The sequence below is a fragment of the Montipora foliosa genome, chromosome 8 (genome assembly GCF_036669935.1).
Source record: "Montipora foliosa isolate CH-2021 chromosome 8, ASM3666993v2, whole genome shotgun sequence".
NCBI lineage: Eukaryota > Metazoa > Cnidaria > Anthozoa > Scleractinia > Acroporidae > Montipora > Montipora foliosa.
The window spans coordinates 21,720,372-21,730,371 of NC_090876.1; the positions used below are offsets into that span (position 1 = coordinate 21,720,372).

General features: G+C 38.0%; 1 long non-coding RNA gene across 1 annotated transcript in view; it reads right to left on the reverse strand.

Moving 5' to 3' along the window:
• Positions 1-2,592: 2,592 nt before the first annotated feature.
• LOC137967292 (uncharacterized) overlaps positions 2,593-10,000 on the reverse strand; it is a 19,236-nt gene continuing 11,828 nt past the window's right edge. The window contains exons 3-4 of the long non-coding RNA XR_011116516.1: positions 9,294-9,383; positions 2,593-3,125 (exon numbers count right to left, since the gene is read on the reverse strand). This is a non-coding gene — a long non-coding RNA (uncharacterized lncRNA). The remainder of the gene's footprint in view (positions 3,126-9,293; positions 9,384-10,000) is intronic.

Below are 10,000 nucleotides of genomic sequence, written 5' to 3' on the forward strand. Positions count from 1 at the left end.
GATTCTTGTTCCGAGCCAAGCTGTCGTGTTTCAATGAAATATATCAAAATGTGAATGATCTAGTTTTAAGAGATATTAAAAGTGGAATAAAGTACATCTGTAAAAATATTCTTTGACCTTGAACTGCATGTCAAAGTTTTTTTTTTTTAATGGCTTCTAATTTTTGCGTGATTCCTATTTACTGGCTATTGACAGCTAGTTGTCAGCTCTGAAATGGCTTTTTACCTTTTCCATTCGCTCGCCGAGGGTGAGATTGTTTTCTTTTAAAACTCATGTGATTCAAAAAAAAATTGTTGCCAAACTGGTGAATTCCAAAGTAAATTTCACTCGAAAAATCGATATAGTACTCATAGCTTCGTGATTCATGCGATATCGGTTTTTATTACATATTTTGTGTGGATATCAGTGCATGTGATAAAGCCGTGACTAAAAATGATACCCGTGAAGTGATATGATATCAATTCACTGCAGTGAAATGATATCATATCACTTCAGGGTTTGAATTGTCCAATCAAATAGACTGTAATAATTTGGTTGGACCAATCGGGTTGCACGTTATATTTTAGCTGACGCCTGGCGTCAAATGTGACAGGAAGAATTGGCGGGAAGAATTTAGCGGGAAGTATTTACATTCATACACTATTATTAATTCCAACTTTCTTGTACTTCAACTTGGTGGCTTGAGTTTTTTCAAGCATGTAATATGTAATAATTAAATCATTACATGTTAAGAGTCAGATATCGTTTTCATTCACTCGTTTTTAATACCATATCAGGCTCTTAACATCTAATAATCTATATTTAGCGTAAAATTTACGGTGGAATTTACTAGTTAGGCAATGAATTTTTTTTATTAAAAAAAGCAAAGAAAATGATTTCATTATTAAAGCAGCCAGTAGAACCGGAAATTTCAAAACGCGGACTATTCGAAACCTTTTATTTTCACTAACCCTACAGGCAGTAAGAATAAATAACCAGGGCGCTCAGCTTTTAGGCTTGGCTAAATCTTTATATTATTCTAGTGTATTTAATAGATAGTAATGCTACGGTACATTTCTGTGATAGTGATAACCATAGCAACGGGCTATTGAAGTCAGTGGGCCTTATTTTAGTTTATTGAAGGAATGAAAGTATCGTTAATGTGCCGAATTTTAACCCGGACCACCAGGGAAAAGTCCTGCAAAGCTATTTTTCATTCAAAACTTGGCTGTTGTAGACGAGGTCCGTTTACATAGAAGGGACAGCGAGGTTCTGGACAGAGATCGCAAAGATTATGCCGATAGTCTGAGAGCTTCTGAGAGGTGCCTGTGAATCTAATCTGAAAAGTAGGACACAAAGTTCTTGTACAAAGGCCTAAAGTGGATAAATTATCTTCAGCATTTGAAACCATACCATAGGAAGTGGTCGATAAACGGGGAAGTCATGCAGTGGTGAAGTCTCCAAAAGGGGTTTTCTACAAAAGGAACGCGTCACTCACTTAAAAGGTTATCGTGCATGCAAGAGAAGAAAGCGGAAGAGATTTCAGCCCATAGTTAAAAAGATACATTACCACAAGAGCTAAAACACAGTTACCAGAAAATGAGCAACAAAGGATTGACGCGTTATAGGAGAAATTGATTACAAATCACAGATAAACAAGGTCCAATTTCTTCCGCTCGTGATTCGGACCACGGAACAACTGGTTCCCTTTTTAACAACAAAGGTCCATTTTGTTCCGTATCTTTATAAAAACACGTTCCCATGTTGTCAACAGGAACACATTTTTAGGAGCAATAGTTCCCAAATCACACATAAAGGATTGTTCCTCTCGGGATTCGGAACCCAAAACAATTGCTTCAGATTTTATAGAAAGGAACACATTTTAAGGAACAATAGTTCGCAAAACATCCATTGAGGTTCAATTTGTTCCGCTCGGGATTCGGAACTCGGAACAATCGTTTCCACCCTTCGAGCAGAGCCTCCTTTTGCCTTTTTCTTTACTGAGGAGGAGAAAAGGAGGCTCTGCCCGAATCGCGTCAACTCTTTGAAGCCGCCGCAGCCCGAACTTCTGGACTAGTCAATCTTGTTTTCTCTCGTCAAACCGGTTTTAGCAGTGCGAGCGTCCGTTTAGTGACAAAACCGATGGTTATAATTGAGCCCGCTGTACCATGAAAAACCAAGATGGCGGCGAGATCTGGCCAATTAGGCTTGGGTTCGAGACTGTATCCTGGCAACATGTTGCGCATATTCAATAAAGATCTTACTCGATTCATGCAGAGCCTTTCTCGAGAACGCCAAAATCGAGCAAGCGAAAGGAAGGCTCTGCTAGCAGGGTGAATCGTTTCCCGTGTTCTACAAAAAAAAAAAGCATTTTTAGGAACAATAGTTCTCAAATCATCGATTAAGATCCAATTTGTTCCACTCGGGATTCGGAACTCGGAAAAATTGGTTCCTCTTTCAGCAATAAAGGACCCTTTTTGTTCCGTATCGTTATAAAAACACGTTCGCTTGTTATCAAAAGGAACGCATCTTTAGGAAGAATAGTTCCCAAGTCAACCATTAAGGACCAATTGGTTCCACTCGGGTGTAGTGTGAATGATAATATAATATTTATTTTCTTTCTTGAGCCCTTCATTTTAATCATGCCTGTAGTGAGTCTAAATTAAGAGAGATTTCAATAATAATAATAATAATAATAATAATAATAATAATAATAATAATAATAATAATAATAATAACAACAACAACAACAACAACAGCAAAAGAATAATAATAATCTTGAAAATAACAGTAAAAATTACTTTGTTTTCTATACAATCAGCTGCCTTGTGTTACTCCGTAAGAATTAAATCTTGATCGCTTTTGAGAATGAGAAGGTTACACAAATTTAATAATTGTGGAGCATAATACAGGGAACAGTGCAAATGTACATTTCAGTTTCTTGAAATCCAGAAATCTGGTAATAAATTAGCATGTTCACTGTGATATGTTACATTGCATCCTATTTTATCCCTGAAAGCAGTTCCACATGACCATCTGGTTTGTTGCTTGAGATGGAAAACTGTTTGTCGTGACAGTCACTTCCATTTCCCTCATGGTGTCATAGTTGCTAGGTTTGACATATCAGGAAGAGAGGCTAGGCATTTCTGGCAAAAATTAAACAAAAACTGTCATTACAACACAATTTATGTTCTCTTACATTTGTAACATTTCTGTGACTAAAGACCAGTTATTTTGCATGTACAGTGTAGTGTACAGAACGAGTTTCAAAAGAGATCAATTAGCATTACTTAAAACCTCTTACAAAAGGAAGAATGGTGAAGTTCAAGTGTTGAACAAATAATAGAACATCTCTGGAAATAACAGGTACTTCAAAACAAAAAACAATACAACTACACAGAAGCATTACTTAAACAAAATAAAACACTATTGATCGAAAGAACTTTTCATTTCTTAAAATGAAAAAAAGAGGAGAGCATTCAGTATTTCTGTTGCAAAATAAATTAATTTATAAAACATGCCTATGCACTTAACTCAAGAATTGTACGTAAGCTTTAAGGATGACATGAATGATGTAATATTTACACAGCTTCTCAATCAAATCACGAGAAGAACACGGCATTTCACCTTTCTTTACGTGTAACTTATAATGATTGCCAATGCTGTGTCTTCTCATGCATGAGTGCCTTAGTATTATAGACCACCATGCTAAATCGAATGCATCGTACGCTTTAGTTTAAAGTACTGTTTGACATCACTTCTACATGTGGCTACTGTATGCCGGTCTCAATAAAAAAAATATGTACAGACTTACTCGCTTGTGTGGTCGTTTTTAACTCCAGTGAAGCGACTTGAGTGTCACAACTTAAACCCACGCGGTCGCACCGCCATTTTGACCGCCTGTTCACCCTTTTCACTCCAACGCTCGCACATGCGCAGACGTTTGACCGCTGTGTTCTCAGCTCATGTGTTCTCGTGAAAGGAGTCGATGAATGAAAGAAATGTATAAAAGACGAAATGTAGCAGTGATCGTCGCACAAGTTAAGTGGACAACCTATGCAGGAGACTATTGCTTTAATTGTCCATTAAAGTGCGATGATCACTTCAATCTACATTTTGTATATAACCCGAACTTCAAAAATATACGCCGTTTCTTTTATTTAAATAGACATAGCTAGAAAAAAAAAGAGGCAAAAAATATCTATTTAAATACAAATTTTCGTTATTACAATTACGTTAATTTCGCTATCATTCCCATCTGTTCAAGATGTAAATTGAGTAGCAACCATCTTGGAATTCAACCAGACGGGTACAAACTGTATAGAAGAGAAAAATGAAAGTTTATCGTCAAATGTTTACGTCCACCACTTATCCTGAAATTTCACGGATCGTTCTAAGAAGCTGAACTGGCAGAGAAATATTCCAGAATATAAAACGCTTGTTGATTGCTTGCACAACCATGCATTTGATCATTGTTACCTGACGAGAAGTCCACATTGGGAACAAATATTACACTTGAGGTCTTGAGGAACTGGCCCAGGATCATATTCAAGACAAATGCACAGTTCTTTTTTCCGGTGGGGATTACGCTGGTAAATATTTCTTTTTGCGCGTTAAACATAAAACATCTCGCTTAAATTTCGGCAATATCCCGTTGAATTCTGTTGTTCGATCTCTCTTTAAAGTGAACAAAAATCAATACAAAAAGTGTGGGGCTTTTTCCTCAAGTCAAGCACCAATTATAAAGTGACACATGTCGAAGAACTTAAAATGTGTAAATATATAAAAAGAAATGCAAAAAAGGGATTGTCAGGCACACGACTATTCATCACGTATCGATTCTGCCTGGCTTCGCGGGCAAGATAGAAACATTCCCGACGATGCACCCGTTCACGGAAGCAATCAAATGGCACCATTTTCGTAAGTTTTGGGTTGCTCTGGCTCTCGCCGACGTTGACCTTGTCTAGTAGCTCCCTAGAGGGACAGCCAATTGTCCTTGTCTAGTAGCACCATAATCATGCCACAAAGGTTGCTAGTCTACTGCTGTTTTTTTTTTTTTTTTTTACCTTTTACAACTAACTAAAAAAAGAGGCAGAAAATATCTATTTAAATATAATATTTCGTTATTACAATTACTTGAATTTCGCTATCATTCCGTCCCATTTGTTCAGAATGTAAATTGGGTAGCAACCATCTTGGAATTCAACCGGACGGGTATAAACAGTGTAGAAGAGAAAAATGAAAGTTTATCGTTAAATGTTTACGTCCACCACTTATCCTGAAATTTCACGGATCGTTGTAAGGGCCTCTTTACACGAGCCCGGGTTGCTTTTTACCCCGGGTTAAATCACCGCTGCGGGTAACCCTTTTGCAGTCAAATGTTTGTAAGCGTTTACATGAAAAGAGTAGTCAAACCGGGTCAGTCCCCGTTGAAGGGTAACCCTTCTCAAGACTCAGTTTGACCGGGCTAGAAAGGTTGAAATTTCTTTAATTTCTTCATGTAAACACTGGCGTACCTGACCCGGGATTGTTTGAACATCACTTTTTTTGCGGTTCAGCAAAAAGAGTTCCCGATCACTATCGTATTTATTGGTCGCGCACGCCATTATCTTTGTTTTGTGACTATTTACCTTTGCAAGAATAGAAGCTATAATCTTTAACCGCTGACCGGTTGGCTCAATTGGTTGAGCATTGGACTGGGATCAAAACTCTGACCGGATCAACACCGAGGGTCTTTAAATAACTGAGCAGAAGAGAAAGTGCTTCATTTGAAATAACATTTGGATACTGCCTTAAGTTTGTAATGACAGAGACACTCTAGTCTTCTTAGATAAGGACGATAAAACGTAGCCCCCTCTCACATCACTTGTGCAGGATGTTAACAAATCCTGCCTACAGTTCGACAAGAACTGTGTGGTTGTCTCTCACTCACTATTTGATTTCAGTTAAGATTTTAAACTGTACGGCTGCCCTTTGCGCCAAAACAAAAGCAGTCTGGCAAAGTCCCCCACAAAGTGTTGTTAGCAGAAAAGGTATCAAGAGATTTGCTAACCCAAATACTAATTGAATTAAGAATATGAAACACTGAAAACTATATCAGATTTGATGCCCCCAAATAACATTCTAACAACTGGCATTTTTTGATCGCGCATTCAAGCGTCCTCTTCTCAAGTTCGTTTGCTACAAAAAAAGTGCAAAATGATCTCAGCTATTTCGGATTTCTCAACTACCGCTAATTTTCTCTTTTATCAATAATTAAGACACCGTTGCTTAAACATTTTAAAGTTCTAATCTTTGACTCGCAGTTTCCCCAAGCTCGTTTCTCCTCACCTTAAAGTTTCTTTCTCGTTTTTTCCAGTTACCTAATACCAGGCAAAGAAACAAAAATTTGCTTGAAATTCTTCTTTTTCTGCGATGCAAAATCCAATACTCATTCCCAACTTGAAGTTTCTGACTTATTAAGTATTGAACAATTATTCACCGAGCCTGAGGTGAATAACTGTTTTAGTATAATTTCATAGGTGATTATTTAAAAAATATGCATTTTCTTTAAGACTATTAATTTCTTCGTCCGTCACCTCGACAAAACGGCTTGCGGGCATTTTGAAAAAACCGATTGGTGGTTATGGCGCAATAATTACGTCAAGTGCACCAATCAGCGCAAAGAATTTTCAATAATCACTTATGCTTACTGCCCAATCTAGATGAGCTTATTCAGTCCCCAAGACTGCAGCAAAGAATGGACATTAGCAGATCCAGTTCAAAATAATGCAAATTATCTGACAGGATATATTTTTAAACGCTAGGAAATTAATCTTTTGTGCAACGTTTTAGTTTATAATTATTAACTTGGATCAATGTAATTTTTACAATTGTAAGCTCAATGCCGGGTAATAACTTGTTCTCGGCACGTTTGAATCTTGTAACGTGTAAAGTATTAAAAGTACACCAAGCAATTTGTTTATTACGAATGGTTTCCAAGGGCGTAGCTAGGGGGAGTCCTGGGTTGCCCGTGACCCCCCCTTTTGTAAGTCGTTTTTTACTCAAACAACCTACAATATTCAGGTTGCGAAAACGCGAGTACCCTCTGTTTGACACAGTGTGACCCCCCGTTTGAAAAATCCTGGCTACGCCCATGGTTTCAGCGATAGCTTTACAAGTTCAGTAGAACAAGTTTTAGCGTCATTTGGGCTACGATATTGATAGCGTCACCTTTTGAATAAGCCCTTGCCGAGACCATTTCTTTTAGTTTCTTCTCATGATTGTTATGTTCATATTGGTTAGAAGAAAACCCATCGAGATCAGAGATTTGCCCTCAAAGCGCTGAGTTAAATCCTCTTTAGGATCATGTTTACTGACTGAATTAAAAGAAACAAAACACTTTCGAATACCCCCAAAATAATATCCCAACAAAGATTTTATCTTCTATTTTTCTTGTCGTGCACTCAAGCGTGCTCTTCTCGACATTTCCTGCAGTCCCGCTCAGGGCAAAAACCAATTTTTCGGATGGGTGTGTCGAAAGGTAAAATGAAGGGTATGTGTTTGTCTCTGTAACATAGTCTATACCTTTCATTTGCCTCGAAATTTCTCACTTTCAAAAGCGTCAAACGATCTTAGCGGATTTCTCACAGCTGACTACTGTAAAATTTCTTCATCAATATTAAAAAAAGCATTGATTAAACGTTTTAACTTTCTAACCTTTGACTCACAGCTTTCCCCGGCAAAATTCGTCTCACATCACCCTAACGAGTTTCTTTCTCTTTTTGCCAGTTTAAATTGCTAAGTTTATATCAAAGGAACAAAACTTGAAATTGGGTAAAATTCTTTTTTGTCTGCGATGCAACATCGAATGTGAATTCCAAAGTTTCTGACGTTTGAGGTATTGCATAATCTAGGGTTTTTGTTCTCAGGCTTGTCTTGACAAAGTAAGCTTAAACCTCAACGATTTTGTTTATAAAATCACTAACTTGGAGAAAAGCCACACAAGACGAGAAAGTGGGTCAATAACACCTAAAAAAATTTCATATCGACATGCTCTAAATGTAGAAAATTACCTTGAGAAAACTTCAAACAATGTGATTAGAAAAGTAAAAAACTGGTTTTCCTGACGTTCTTAGTTGCAACACTACTTTTCAATATGTTTGGGTTTCAGACATTAAAACCATGAAACAACATAATACGCGTCACCATGCATTCGGGGAAAAAGTAGCGCAACAAAAATTTATCGATGTCGGGTAAATAAAGAGTAAAGCATTATCTAAACGGTTTTGATAGCACAAGCACCAAGAACTTAGGATGGGAACAAGAAAAAAAAAGGGGAACAGTAGAAGACTTCAATTAAACACTGGATCATCAAACTCTCCCAACACCTCTCTAGGTGTGAACATGTTGTGTTCCCCTCCCCCGGGAACTTTGAGTGATGACTTGTCGCAGACCCAGTTGTTTTAAGGTTCATTTCCACCATGTTTTTCTTTTAATTCATACATAATACTCAGAGGGAACGCTGTCAGAGAGAGCGATAATTCCAAGGAGAGAGATGAAAGTTAATTGCTCCGTGACATGAGCTGCTACTCAATTCAATTGTGATTCCTTTATCGTTTACACCTTTATTTGCGTATGATTTGTTTTACATTGTCATCGTCAAATGAAGTGAGCTTTGTGAACTACACCGTGTTTTAAGTGTTTATACTTTCCTTGCCTTGTGCATGTTTGTACTAATTAATATTAAGAGTCTGGAGAATCACAATTATTTTTGGATCAAAAAGTGATTTGTCTGTATTCAGTCAGCCATTACTTTATACCCATAAACTGAGCAAGAAAACAAGAGTGCTATTTTACGCCTGTGGGGGAGGTACTTCTTCTACATAAATCCTGGACACTGAATTCCAGCCTGTGTACGCATCGACGTTTCCATAGCCAGCGCAATTACCGACCCAGAATCCCACGCCCCGATGGTGGACGTTTTCACAGACTCCTATTTGCCGCACATGGTGCAAATCCTTCCTGCCTAGATTCCCGTGTATCATGTACACGATTCCATCAATGGCTGCTGGATTTGAGCACTCTGAGCCATTGCTGGATTTGAGCACTATAAGCTCAATATATAGTTAATGATAATGATCTAGAACTGGTCAATTTGGCTTGCTTGACTAATGAAGTCCCTTGGGTACAAAACAGCTAGGAGTCAATCAAATTACCTGATTGAGCGTCGCGATCTACAACATAAGTGACCACATCGTTAGATTAACGAGATTTATACCCTTGGCACAGTTGTTTTTAGTGACGCCCGTTCTGACAAATCCGTGACTATTTACCTTGATCAAGCCATTATCCTTGCCATCATTCAGGTTCTTAAAAACGCAATGCTTCCAGGATCCATATGGTGACGTCTGTTGAGGAGTGCACTAAATTGAGACAGTTAAGAGGGATTGTGTTCCTCTATTTCACTTTTATTTTCGCAATCATTAACTTTGTAGGTCAAACTCTAAATCCTCATGCAACATCATGGTACCCTCGTTACACAATTTAAAACTCAATTTGCCCCTTATCGGTGTTTTCAGACGTTTTAGAATAAGGAGCAACCCGAGGAATCTTGACATTGCCTCTTTGCTCTCAGTTCAATTATAATTCCAGCTTAACTGATAAGGAGTTGAGCGTCAGAAAACTTTTCCGAATGACTACAAATTTCTCAGAAATAACATGAATTAACAAAGTAATTGCTTATTCGGAAAACTGAAAGTTTTCGAAGGGTTTATACTGACAAGGCTTACAAGATAACACCCATGTAATCATCGAAAGTAAGTCCTGTTGGGCTGGGTTAATATTAGGTTGGATGACCCACAAGGAATACGCGGTGTGGTGGTCTCGAGGGGAGCAGGGGTGGCGTATTTCATAAGTGGGCCGAGTTCGTGCTAGTTCTCTAAACTGCTTCGAGGATGTTTTCCTCCGTCACTAAGAATCAGCGTGTCGGGAACTCATCAAGGGGAGCCTCTGTCTGCCATACTTGGCCAAGGAGTCAACT